Below are 13,124 nucleotides of genomic sequence, written 5' to 3'. Positions count from 1 at the left end.
GTTGAAGAGCATCTAGGCCCTTAATATTTTACAATTGTGAGTTATGCCACTATAAACATGGGCATCCAGGTATATCTTTAGTATAATGACATCATTTCATTTTTATATATACCCTGTAGTAGCATGGCTGGATCATTTGGTAGTTCTATTTTCAGTTTTTTTGCACCTATGTGCTATCCTTCCTAGTGGCTGTACTAATTTACATTCTTACCAACAGTTTATAAGAATTCTTTCTCCACATATTATCCTCAGTATTTCCTAGAGTGTGTGTGTGTGTTTGTGTGTGTGTGTGTGTTTGACAATAACCATTCTAACAGTGGTGAGAGGACACCTCACTGGAATATTGATACTAAAGCAGTTTTTAATCTACCTTAACTAAAGAGTTTTTCACTGTAAAAGAGTGGAAATTAAAGGAATTGTTGTCATTATCAGGTGGCTTTCCATTTCCCTTGAAGGTGGAAATGGCATAATATTTCAGCAAAATTCCAGCTTCACATTGGTATATTTATTAATCATCAACACAAGCTTTTTGTTTGCACTTTCTCCTATAGGTTTGACAAGAGCAAACATAAACAACTGAAAACCAGATGAGAAACCACACAGAAATAAGACCGTTTATCCTCCTGGGACTGTCAGATGAGCCCAGGCTCCAGGTGGTAATATTCATCTTTCTCTTCCTCACCTACATGCTCAGCATCACTGGGAACCTGACCATCATCACCCTTACTCTGCTGGATCCCCATCTTCAGACTCCCATGTATTTCTTCCTCAGGAATTTCTCTCTATTGGAAGTTTCATTCACAACCGTCAGTATACCCAAGTTCCTAAGTACCATTATTTCAGGAGATAAAACCATTTCTTTTAACAACTGTATAGCTCAGTTGTTTTTTTTCATTCTCTTGGGAGTCACTGAATTTTACCTTCTGGCTGCCATGTCCTATGATCGCTACATTGCCATCTGCCAACCTCTGCACTACATGACCATCATGAATCGCAAAGTCTGCACAATGCTGGTCTTTGCTTCCTGGCTGGCCTCATTTTTAATCATCTTCCCTTTGCTCATGATGCTGCTAGAGCTTGATTACTGTAGGTCCAATATCATTGACCATTTTTACCTGTGATTACTTCCCCCTACTCCAACTTTCTTGTTCTGACACTAAATTCCTAGAGATAATGGGGTTTTCCTGTGCTGTGTTTACTCTGATGGTCACTTTGGCCTTAATAATTCTGTCCTACATATATATCATCAGAACGATTTTGAAGATTCCTTCTACTACTCAGAGGACAAAGGCCTTTTCTACATGTTCTTCCCACATGATTGTCATCTCCATCTCTTATGGCAGCTGCATTTTTATGTACATTAAACCCTCAGCAAGAGAGAGAGTGTCTCTGAGCAAGGGAGTGGCTGTGCTAAACACCTCAGTGGCTCCTATGCTCAACCCCTTTATTTACAGACTGAGGAATCAGCAGGTCAAGCAAGCCTTCATGAACATGGCAAGGAAGATTGTGTTTTTTTACAAGTACACGGAAAGACGTGGTGGCTTGAGGTAAAGGCACATTGATGAATAATTAAAAGTACTAGAGAATGAAATTTCAGTAGCCAATTCAAATCAGCATTTCCCTTTGTGTCCTTCTTGTTCATTCACTCTTTTTTCCTAACAAGTTTACTGTCACATTTGTTTAATATATGTCTCACCAAATTTAAATTATTTTTGTATACCTTTCTGACACCATGTTTTTCTGGTGCTTGTTTATTACAACTTCTCAAGCAATAATTATTTTACAAAGAAAATTGCAATTTGAGTTGTGGTCGGAACAAGAAGATACCTCATACACAAGTGACACAAATTACAAAATATTTATATATTTTATTTAATACACACCAAAATATAAATTGTAATTCTGTTTATATTCTATAGAAATTTCCTTGCACTTTTTTCTAGGAAACATCTTAAATGCTACTTACGTGAATGAAAACTGTAAATTTTACTCATTTAAAAAACAATAAATGGTCTAGGATTGGAGCTCGATGGTAAAGGACTTGCCTGGCATGTGCAAGGTCCACCTTTATTCCCCAGCACCACAAAAATAATGATAATAATAACAATAGTTCATAAGTTAAAAATTAAAATAAACCAACAAAAATGCTGCTTGTCTATTCACAAAGTAGCATGGACCATTAATAATGCATCTCTAGATTTAGATGCTAAATAGACTTTCATATTTACAAACCCTACAATTTCTCAGTAGATGCATAGGTAGATACACATAAAAATATATGCATACATATGTATATATACACATACAAGGAAATAATGAACAGATGTTATAGAAAATAATGAAGAAATAAACATTGAAGCATTGGATACATGGGATAAATTTATTTTCTGAAATTCCATTGTGATTAAGCTCTTTTCTGAATATGAGCATGCCTGTGTTTGCATGTATATGTGTGTATATATATATGTGTGTGTTTATATATATATAGATAGATAGATAGATACATATGCTCCTTGAAAATAATCAAAAAAATGATATATAAGTATATATACGCATATATATAAAATCTCTTAACATATAGATCTTTTGAACATATTATATGCATGAAAATATATAGATATGGGTATAGGTATCCTCATGTTTTGGACTTAGAAACAGGGCATATAATCAATTTAGTAGATACTTAAGTAAAATTTTGAAAATTTCTGTCTTGTAAAAAATAAAAGCTTCATTGCAATGAAAAATATTCCATTATATATAAAGTCATGATTTCATTTGTTAAAATTTCTATTCCACACATTATGCTTAAAATACTTAAAAAGTATTTAATAAAGATGTGGGTGTGTCTGTGTGTATGAAAAACTTGAAAATATGGATACTGAGAATTATTTTAACATGTGAGAAAACCTACTGTAATTCTCATCAATGGAGGTACATTTTGAATGTTATAATCAATTGAGAGATTGAGTATGAAATTTGCTGAAAGAGATAAAAAGGGATTCCAAATTTTGGAGGAACATTGTACATGATTTGTAAATTAAATTTCTTCCAAATGAATTGCAATTTTTATGTTAGGAAGTAAATATTTGAAAAACGTATCTTTCTGTAACCTCAAAGTACCTATTTCCCCACAAATAAATAAGGAATATTATCAAATAAATGAAGCATAAATAACATTATGAGGATGAAAACAAATCTGTATGTAGATTACATAGAATAATTACCTATAGTAATGACTACCAGCAATTATTATAATTTTCTCTAGACACAGTGAGATAGTTTTGAACACTTTCAGATAAAATTTATTCATCTTGGAAATTCTATACACCCCTTGAATAGAAACTCCTATTTCCTTTTCTGCCAGTCCTGTAGCATTCTATTTTATGCTTCTATGAGTCTGCTTTAGATACTTCATATAGGTAAAATCATTCAGTGTTTGTACTACAATGATTGGCTTATGTAATTAAGTATATTGTCCTTCAGGTCCATTCTCATTGAACATTATGGTAAGATTAAGTTTTTTAAAAATAGTATGTATATGTGTGTGTGTGTGTGTGTGTGTGTATGAAAAACCTTATGCCAGTTACGTTGGGATCCCCACCACAATCTTTCCCCCAATTATTTTGCTTTTCCTGCTGTATAAGACAGCAATCATTTGACCACTGATTTTCTGAATATGGATTATTTCACTAAGCATGATGTTCTCCAGTTCTACTCATTTACCAGCAAATCCATTCTTCTTTCTGACTGGGTAACAACACAAATGTGCCTATATATCACATTTTCTTAATCCATTCATCTGTTGACAGGCACCTAGGCTTGTTTTATCACTTGGGTAATGTGATTTGCACTACTATTAATATTGGTATGCATACATCACTCTCTTGGGCTGATTTTAAATCTTTAAGATAAATTCTGCAGAGTGGAAGAGCTGGGTCTTATAGGTCCCATTCTTAATCATTTTAGGAATCTGCATACTACTTTGCAGAGTCCTTGTATAAATTTGCAATCCCACCTACAACCAAAGAGTGTACCTTTTTCTGCACATCCTCACCAGAATTATTATTATTTGTACTCTTGATGATTTCCATTCTAGTAGAAGTGAGATGAATTCTCAATATAATTTGATTGTGTTTCTCTCATCTCTAGAGATGTTCATTTTTGTGTGTGTGTATTTGTTGACCATTTGCATTTCATCTTTTGAAAAGTGTATGTTTACTTCTTTTGCCCATTTATTAATTAAGGTATTTGTTTTACTGGTGCTAAGTGTTTGAGTTCTTTGTATATTCTTGGTATTAATCCCCTGTCAGAGGAGTTGCAGGCAACAATTTTCTCCCATTCTTTGGGCTCTTCTCTTCATGCTCTTAACTGTTCCCTTTATTGTTTGGAAGCTATTCAGTTTTGATTCCTTCTTACTCATTTATCTGGGTTTTATTTTGTGAGTTTTATAGGCCTTCTTAAGGAAGTTGGTGCCTGCACCAATATATTGAGTTATTGACCATATGTTTTCTTCTAACAGTTGCAAAGTTTATGGTCTAATTCCTAGGTCTTTGGTTCACTTTGAGATGTGCGAGAGATCAGTATCTCATTTCATTACTCTACATATGGCTGAGCAGTTTTCCTACCACCAGTTTTTAAAGAGGCTATCTTTTCTCCAACATATATTTTTGACACCTTTGTGAAGTATCAGATGATTCTGTCTTTGTGGGTTTGCCTCTGTGATTTTATTCTATTCCATTGGTCTTTATGTCAATTTTAATGCTAACAACAAGTTGTTTCTGTTACTATAAGTCCATAGTATAATTTGAGATCAGGTATTATGATTTGTTCACCCATGCTATTCTTTGCTCAGGATTGCTTTTGCTATTCTGGGTTTCTTAGTCTTCCAAATGAATTTCTGGAATGTTTTTTTCTAGTTCTGTGAATAATTTTATTGGTACTCTGATGGAGGTTGCATTAAGTCTGTATGTTGCTTTTGATAGTATGGCCACTTTGATAATATTAATTAGCCTATCCAAGAACATAGGAGGCTTTTCTATCTTCTAAGATCTTCTTCATTTTTTTTTCAGAGAGTTCTATAATTTTCATCATAGAGCTCCTTCTTTCTCAACAATATCACCATTGGAGTATAGAAAAGCTATTGATTTATTAATGTTGGTCTTCAATTCTGATATTTTGCTGAATTATTTATTAGCTCTCTGAGTTTTCTCGTGGAGCTTTCTTTCTTTCTTTCTTTCTTTCTTTCTTTCTTTCTTTCTTTCTTTCTTTCTTTCTTTCTTTCTTTCTTTCTTTCTTTCTTTTCCAGGGCAAGTCTTATAGATTTAGGATCATATCGTCAGCAAATAGAAACAATTAGACTTCTTCCTGTATATATATTTTTTAATTTCCTTCTCTTGCCTGATTGTTCTGGTTGGCTCAACATATATAAAACAACAAATGTGATTTGCCACATAAATAGAATTATAATAACATTTAAACAGATGTAGAAAAACGTTAGACAAAATCCAGCACCCATTCATGTTGAAAATGCTGAAGCAACTAGGGACAGAAGAAATTTACCTTAACATTTTAAAGGATGTATATGACAAAATTAAGGACAGAGTCTTATCTCAGATAACCATTCCCAATTGTGTAAGAAGACAGCAGGAAAGTGCTGTATTATGAATCTGGAAAATGTAGTAGATTAGAAGAAAGCCGTCAAAATTTAAAATGTATGTTCAAAAAACATCAACAGAACAAAACAAAAGCAAAACAAACAACACTTTGCTCATAACTGAAGCACTCCAAAGAGGTCAGATTGTTAATTTTAATTTTCTGTGATATGTTTATGTCAAATACTAATGTGATCTAATAGAATTTCAAAGTTATAAATTCATATTTCCATATGATTCAACATAATATACTTGAGAACCAACTCAGAATACTGAATAGAAAACAGAGAAAGCATTTATCTGATCTTTTCTCTAGGAGTTGTAATAATAATAAGCAAATGGTAAATGATACATTGGAAATATTACAATTTTGTAGCACATAATGAACTAATGGAGTCAACTGTTCATCACAAATGGGCTGCTCAGAAAATATTGAAAACGTTGTTAAGCATGTATTCTCTTTCTGAAACAGTTTTAAAAGAACAAAGGGAAAAATGCTATTAACCTGAATTAAATATCTAAATCTAACTATTTACTATGGGAGATTTATATATATATTGAATGATTTTTATTACATTATATGTTATTAGTTTGTTTAATTATATATTAAATATACGTGCTATTATCTAATGTTATGATTTGGATATGAAGGGTTCCATTAAATTCATATAAAAGAAAATAAAGGAATGTTCAGAGGTTAAATGATTAGATGATGATAGCTGGAAAGTCATCAGTGGATTAATACATTTGATGGATGAATAATTTGAATATAATACTGAATGGTCACTACAGGCTGGTAGGATTGGAGTGGAGGAAGTATATCACAGGGGTCATGCCCTTGAGGACTTTATCTTGTTTCCTCAGATCCTCTCCTGCACCTTCTCTGTCTCCTTTCTCTCTCACTCTTTCTTCTCCTCCTCCTCTGTCTTGGCTTCCATGAGGTGAGAAGTTCTACTCCACCAGGGCTCTTTCACCATGACATTCTGCCTCACTGGGGCCCAGAGTAATGACGTTTGCTGACCATGAACTGAACTTCTAAAACCATGAAGCCCAAATCACATTCCTCCTTTAAGTTAGTGTTGTCAGGTATATGAACCACAGCAATGAGAAACAAACACATCTGATATTATATTTTCGTTGTCAAAATATTTGAGAAGCATGAAGAACGTGAAAGAGAATAATATGTGTAATCCACCAGCCAGAATGTCATATAAATGAAGGTTAATCATTTTGTGGTTATTTCCTATTAAAATATTGAAGTGATGATAAATAAAGGTAAAGCCAAGATGTGTAGAAAGATGAGGAAATTTGACAAAGCAATTAAAAATTGCAGTCTACAATGAAGATGAAATTAGCTAAAGTATGTGATAACATTTTGTTAATTATGAAAAAAATATGTACTTCATAATAGTTATTTTTAAACTGACCATTATGGAATAACCTTTAGTTTACAGGGGACCAACATCTAACAAAGTATTAACAATCAAAAAGGATTATGTAGACATTTTTTTTTTAAAGATAGAGTGAGAGAGGGAGGGGGAGAGAGAGAGAGAGAGAGAGAGAGAGAGAGAGAGAGAAATTTTTTTTAATATTTATTTTTTAGTTCTTGGCGGACACAACATCTTTCTTTGTATGTGGTGCTGAGGATCGAACCCGGGCCGCACGCAAGCCAGGCGAGCGCTCTACCGCTTGAGCCACATCCCCAGCCCATGTAGACATTTTTTATATTTAAAAACATGATTAAATATTTAGATTTAGAATTCAGGTTTTGTAACAAAGTATGCTTCATAGTTATTTTTATTGCTTATGAAATATTACATACTAATAAAATATTAAGTAATCACAACTAATGGAAATATAAGTTTGTCTAAGACAGCATTGTAGATTCTCTGTGGAATTCAAAAATACCATTCTCAAGGGAGATCCACAATAGAGAAGAGTTAGGAGGTTTCTGAGAAACTGAAGGATGGCTAACAAAAATCCCTCGAGGTTGATAAGACAGCAGAGATGTGGCCTGGCCTTTGTCTTGTTCCCAGGAGATTAAACCTTTGGAAAACAAACCAAGTAGAGTTAAACTATTTGAGATAAAATGTACAATCAGTTGGAAGCAGTATTGTGATTTAATAATCTAAACTCATAATACCCAATTTTATCATATGTTTTTCTGTTCTTTCTTTAAATATTACTTTTTTAAAATTTAGATAAAATTAGTGGAGGGGAACATAGTATATTGTCACATTTTCTGAAAGTTTTGACATTGCATCTTTATTTCCTAAAATACTTCCCTTCCATCCTCATAAAATAGAGAAAATATAAAATCAAATTTGATTAGTGTGAACATTGCTAGTGTCTGACAAAACAGCAATGATTTTACATTCTGTCCTTCACAGCAGAAATTTGAACATCTACAATATGGAAAAGACAGCTCTCAGGACTTAGCAGACTAAATCCACAGAATAGCATACCTCTCCTGTGTTTGAAGAGCTGGGGGCTAACTGAATTGGTTAAGGTGAATTGAAGATGTTTTCCTGTACACTTCTAGACATCCTTGTGGATGAGTGAATCAGTGGAATGAATGGCTCATGTAAGACAAAATGACAAATCAAGAAAAGACTTTTCCATAAAACTTATCAGATAAGGAAGGATGATATTCAAATGGAAAATAAACTGTGCTATAACCCAAGTGACAGAGCTGCTAAAATCTAAGGCAAGTACTTTTGAAATTATGATTCAAAGGAAAGTGAAAAATAAATAACATGTTCTTTTAAGCTCAAACTGAAAAAAAAGTTTGTATACTGTGTGCCTGCATGTATGCACACACACACACACACACACACACACACACACTTCTAACAAATCATCAAAGACATCAAACTTTACAGATTTTGAGAGAATTATAATATAAATCAGTAAGTGAACATGTTTCCTGGTTACTACATTAAATAGTCATATTATTACAAATAATATTATTACAAATATGTATTAAAATATAATGAAAAGAAGATGATCAAAATTGTTACAGATTGTGGAACATATTTTAGAATTATATCAATAAGGACTGTACTGATCATAATAAATTATATCTTTCTTCTCTATTTAATTCTGTTGTACCCCCAATAGCTTTAAAAGAGGAAAAAGGAGAGACTAAGAAACAAGAACAAAGAGAAAGAGAGAGAGATGAACCACACAGAGATCACAGAATGTGCTTCTAGGCCTTTCTAATTGTCCTGAGCTTCAGATTGGAATTTTTATCTTTTTATTTATCACTTACATATTAAATGTCACTGGGAATCTGACTATCATCACTCTAATCTTGGTGGAATCCCCTCTACAGACTACCATGCATTTCTTCCTCCAGAACTTCTCTTTCTTAGAGATCTCATTTACAACTCTGTCTATCCCTAGTTTTCTAAGTGCTATTCTCACCCAGGATAAGACCATTTCCTATAACAATTGTGAAGCACAACTCTTTTTCTTCACTTTCATGGGAGTGACAGAATTTTACATTTTCACTGCCATGTCCTATGACCACTAGGTTGCCATCTGCAAGCCCCTTCATTACACAACCATTATGAGCAGGAAACTCTGCACCCTGCTTGTGCTGTGTGCCTGGGTGGGTGGGTTTCTGACCATTTTCCCACCCCTGATGCTTCTGCTTCAGCTGGGTTACTGTGCTTCCAAGGTCATTGATCACTTTGCATGTGATTATTTTCCCCACTTACAACTGTCTTGCTCAGATACATGGCTCCTAGAAACATTGCTTTCTACTTTGCTCTGGTTACTTTGCTATTCACTTTGGCATTAGTGGTTTTATCTTACATGTACATTTTCAGGACAATTTTGAGAATTCCGTCTGCCAGTCAGAGAAAAAAGGCTTTCTCCACCTGTTCCTCTCACATGATTGTCATTTCTATTTCTTATGGAAGTTGTATATTCATGTATGTTAATCCGTCTGCCAAAGAAAAGGCATCACTGACTAAAGGAGTAGTTATTCTCAACACCTCTGTTGCCCCCAAGTTGAACCCTTTCATCTACATCCTGAGGAACCAGCAAGTAAAGCAAGCCTTCAAGGATGTGCTCCACAGGGCAGGGTATTCTACAAATAAATGAAAGAAAATTTGTCAAAAGTAAGGGACACTGTAAGAAACAACTTAGTAAAATCTCAAAATTCATAAATATCTTTATTAAGTATCCTTGTTCTCTAATGGTTTCTTTATATGCCACATTATATTTGACTGGAGATTTCCCCAGTCCATTTTTCCACACCCACACCCAAGTATATCCAACATATTGTTTACTGAGTATTTAAAAATATGCTGAAATTTTCCCCTACAGAATTTTCTTGAAATGGTATGTATTTATATAAAACATAATCTATGATATGGTAAAGAGTTTTAATTCTGTGTATATCACTCCATAAAAGGCACATGTGTCGCTATGTTGTACTTCAGATGCATAACTTTAAATTCTGTGTAATTTCTCCCATGTTTTCAAAGTGAATATTGATAATGTCACAATGTTTTTAGATTCTACATGGTCTATATCTTGGTTTATTAAATATAATGTAATGTTCTATTACATTATATCTTAAATATTGGGTTGTAAACTTTGTGAAATTGAAGGGTACCACTTTCTTTTTCTCTTTAAATTGAGTTCCTCATTAAATACATAAAATAAATTTAGGATTCACTATAATTATGTTAGTCATATGAACATCAACTCAATAATTAAATTTTTGTCATGAGTTATCAGTTAATAGTTAGACCATAGGATAATTTCAACTTCAATTGTTTCTCTTTAAGTAATATTGATTAGAAAACTTTAAGACTAATACACTTTATTTCTAAATTTATGGACTACTGTAATTTACAAAGTAAATATAAAAATTGTTTTAATTATTTATAAAATAAAAATCATTACATGAATTCTAATACATTCCAAAGGATTCTTAGTCTTTATATCTCAATAGTCTGCTAAAATCTGGAAATCAAAGGATTCCAATACAAGAAATTAAAATGGTAATGCCTCTCTGAGAAATTAAATGTTTAGGAATTTTTGTGATTTAAAGATGAACGCATGCCATCAGTCATAAATTCAACACAACTCAGTGCTATTTTATTTTTCTATGAATTAACTAGTTGCTTACTCAACTTTTCCTATTCTCTCTCTTCTTTCCTAATTTCAAATACTGTCAAATTTTAACCTATCAGTGATTGCACTTTTGAAATTTTATATCACATGATTTGCATACTTGTGATATTCGTGTTATATATGAAAAATAAGAAGAAATTGCTAAATGGAAAATGTGTGTTACATATATACTTATGTATGATATATGAATGTTATACTTTTCTTGTCATAAAACTTATATCTCTCAGTGTAGAACAATTTTGAATACATAAGTTTAAGTATTTAATACCAGATTTCTAACTATTTATTTTCTTGGCTCACAACTATTCCTGCAGTAAGAGGTTGTCATATTATAACTATAAGCAACAATTCAATGAAAGTATATGATACAGTGAAAGGAAGTAAATGTAACTTTTACCAAATATTGCTATAACATTAGCTATGGGCATAAGAATTCTCTCCCTAAATGTAAATGCTGATAGAAGGATAACTCTCATCAGAGATCCTTAACACTGGTCATTTCGGAAGACACTTAAGTCAGACTAGAAACTCAAGCAGCATTTTCTAACATATCCCTATGTTATTGTGAGGAAGATCTGATGAGGTTGCCAAAATTTAAGGAATGCAAATATGCTAACGTTCTTAAAGATCCAGAATTTCTCAAAGAAAAAAGCCATAAGTTCAAATAACCATAGGAGAATCAAATTCTAAATCAAACTTTTATACATCCAATACCACATGTTATTTATATACTTACTTTATTAACATCAATACAGGTACTGACTTATCAATATTTTTTAAAATTTTTTTTAGTTGTCAATGAACTTTCTTTTATTTATTTATACGTGGTGCTGAGAATTGAACCGAGTGCCTCACACATGTTAGGAAAGCACTCTACCACTGAGCCACAATCCTAGCCCTGGTCTTTTTTATTAATATTGATAAGACAGTTGAGGCTGGGGTTGTGAGTTCAATTCTCAGCACCACATATAAATAAATAAAATAAAATTGCATTGACGACTAAAAATAAAAATTAAAAAAGATATGTCAATGGTTCATTTATATCTTTTAGTGATGAGTTTCCTTGGCAATCTTTTTTTACTTAATGAATTCCCAAAGTTATAAGACACAGATAAAAATAAGCCAGCTCCATTTGTATAGCATACATAGATAGAAATAGTTCTTATTTTATATTGTTCAAATCAACATTTGCCAGAAAATGTAAAATCATCAAGAAAGACTAGAAAGTTAGCTTGTTATTATTCAATTATTTAATTTTTAATATTATGAGGGTTCTAAACCTGCAATTGTATATGCAAACTGTATTTTGAAAGGTACAAATGAAATATAATATGTATTAAATTAAAGAATAACAAACTTATTTATTATTTATTACTGGAAATATCATCAACAGCGTCCCAAGACAAGAACACAGCAACAGGCCTGGTTTGGTTTTTTTTTTATTTATTTTTCCTTATGTTTCAATGTTATGCTGTGATAGAAATGGGATCCTCTATCTGAAAGTGGGCATTCTCTATCTGAAAGAATATGTTCTTCCCAGCAGATTTTAATTTAATCATCCACTTGTTCATTTGCTACAGCAATATTGAAAAAATAACGAAACCATGTATTTTATAAATGAAAAATTTTCTAGGCAATGATTTGTTTGGGGAAAAGAAGTTTCCCTTTCTTGTCCTTTTAGTCTTTTTACTAGAAAAGTAAATGAGGCACAGAGGGTAATTACATTAGCCAAACCTTAAAATAGGAAATTTAGGAAATAATATTAACACATTTTCCAAATAAACGTGTAGTTTCTAAAGTAGATGATTATTACAGTGACAGGTTGTTAAACCTGTGAAAGTTGCCTAAAGTACATGGGCTTGAGTTTCTCAAAATATAATATCTGAAAGTAAGCTGAAATAAACTTTGAAGACTTTTCAAACTCTTCTTTCAATTGTATTGTATTCTAGACTAGCTTTGTAAGATTGAGGAAAGAAAAACATCAATTACAATATTTTCAACAGTTTTATGAATTAAACATTTTTTTGTAAATAACTATAAACTAAATTTTAAAGACATACTGAAAGATATAGCTTCTATTTAAATATTATCACCATAAGCTTTTACCTATGGTCTGTAATAATATATTTTCAATGAAGAGAGTTCAATATTTAACTTCTGCTAATACAAGTTATTTGGATGTGAGATACAATGGAAATGGGAGGGCGTTACTGTGAACACAAGGTTTTATTTTATTTCACATAAAACTCATCTTTATGAATCTTTTTAAAGTGTTATCTTCAATCTCATGCTAATATTTTTACATTATAGGGGAACTTATAT

General features: G+C 32.2%; 2 pseudogenes; both read left to right on the top strand.

Moving 5' to 3' along the window:
• The first annotated feature begins 587 nt into the window (after positions 1-587).
• Positions 588-1,551, top strand: LOC114086448 (olfactory receptor 6C1-like; annotated as a pseudogene).
• Positions 1,552-8,828: 7,277 nt separating this feature from the next.
• On the top strand, positions 8,829-9,761 carry LOC114088129 (olfactory receptor 6C3-like; annotated as a pseudogene).
• Positions 9,762-13,124: the final 3,363 nt, after the last annotated feature.

This window comes from Marmota flaviventris, chromosome 3 (genome assembly GCF_047511675.1).
Source record: "Marmota flaviventris isolate mMarFla1 chromosome 3, mMarFla1.hap1, whole genome shotgun sequence".
Lineage (NCBI taxonomy): Eukaryota > Metazoa > Chordata > Mammalia > Rodentia > Sciuridae > Marmota > Marmota flaviventris.
Note: the sequence above shows the minus strand (reverse complement) of the source record. Positions and strands in the feature narration are given on the sequence as shown.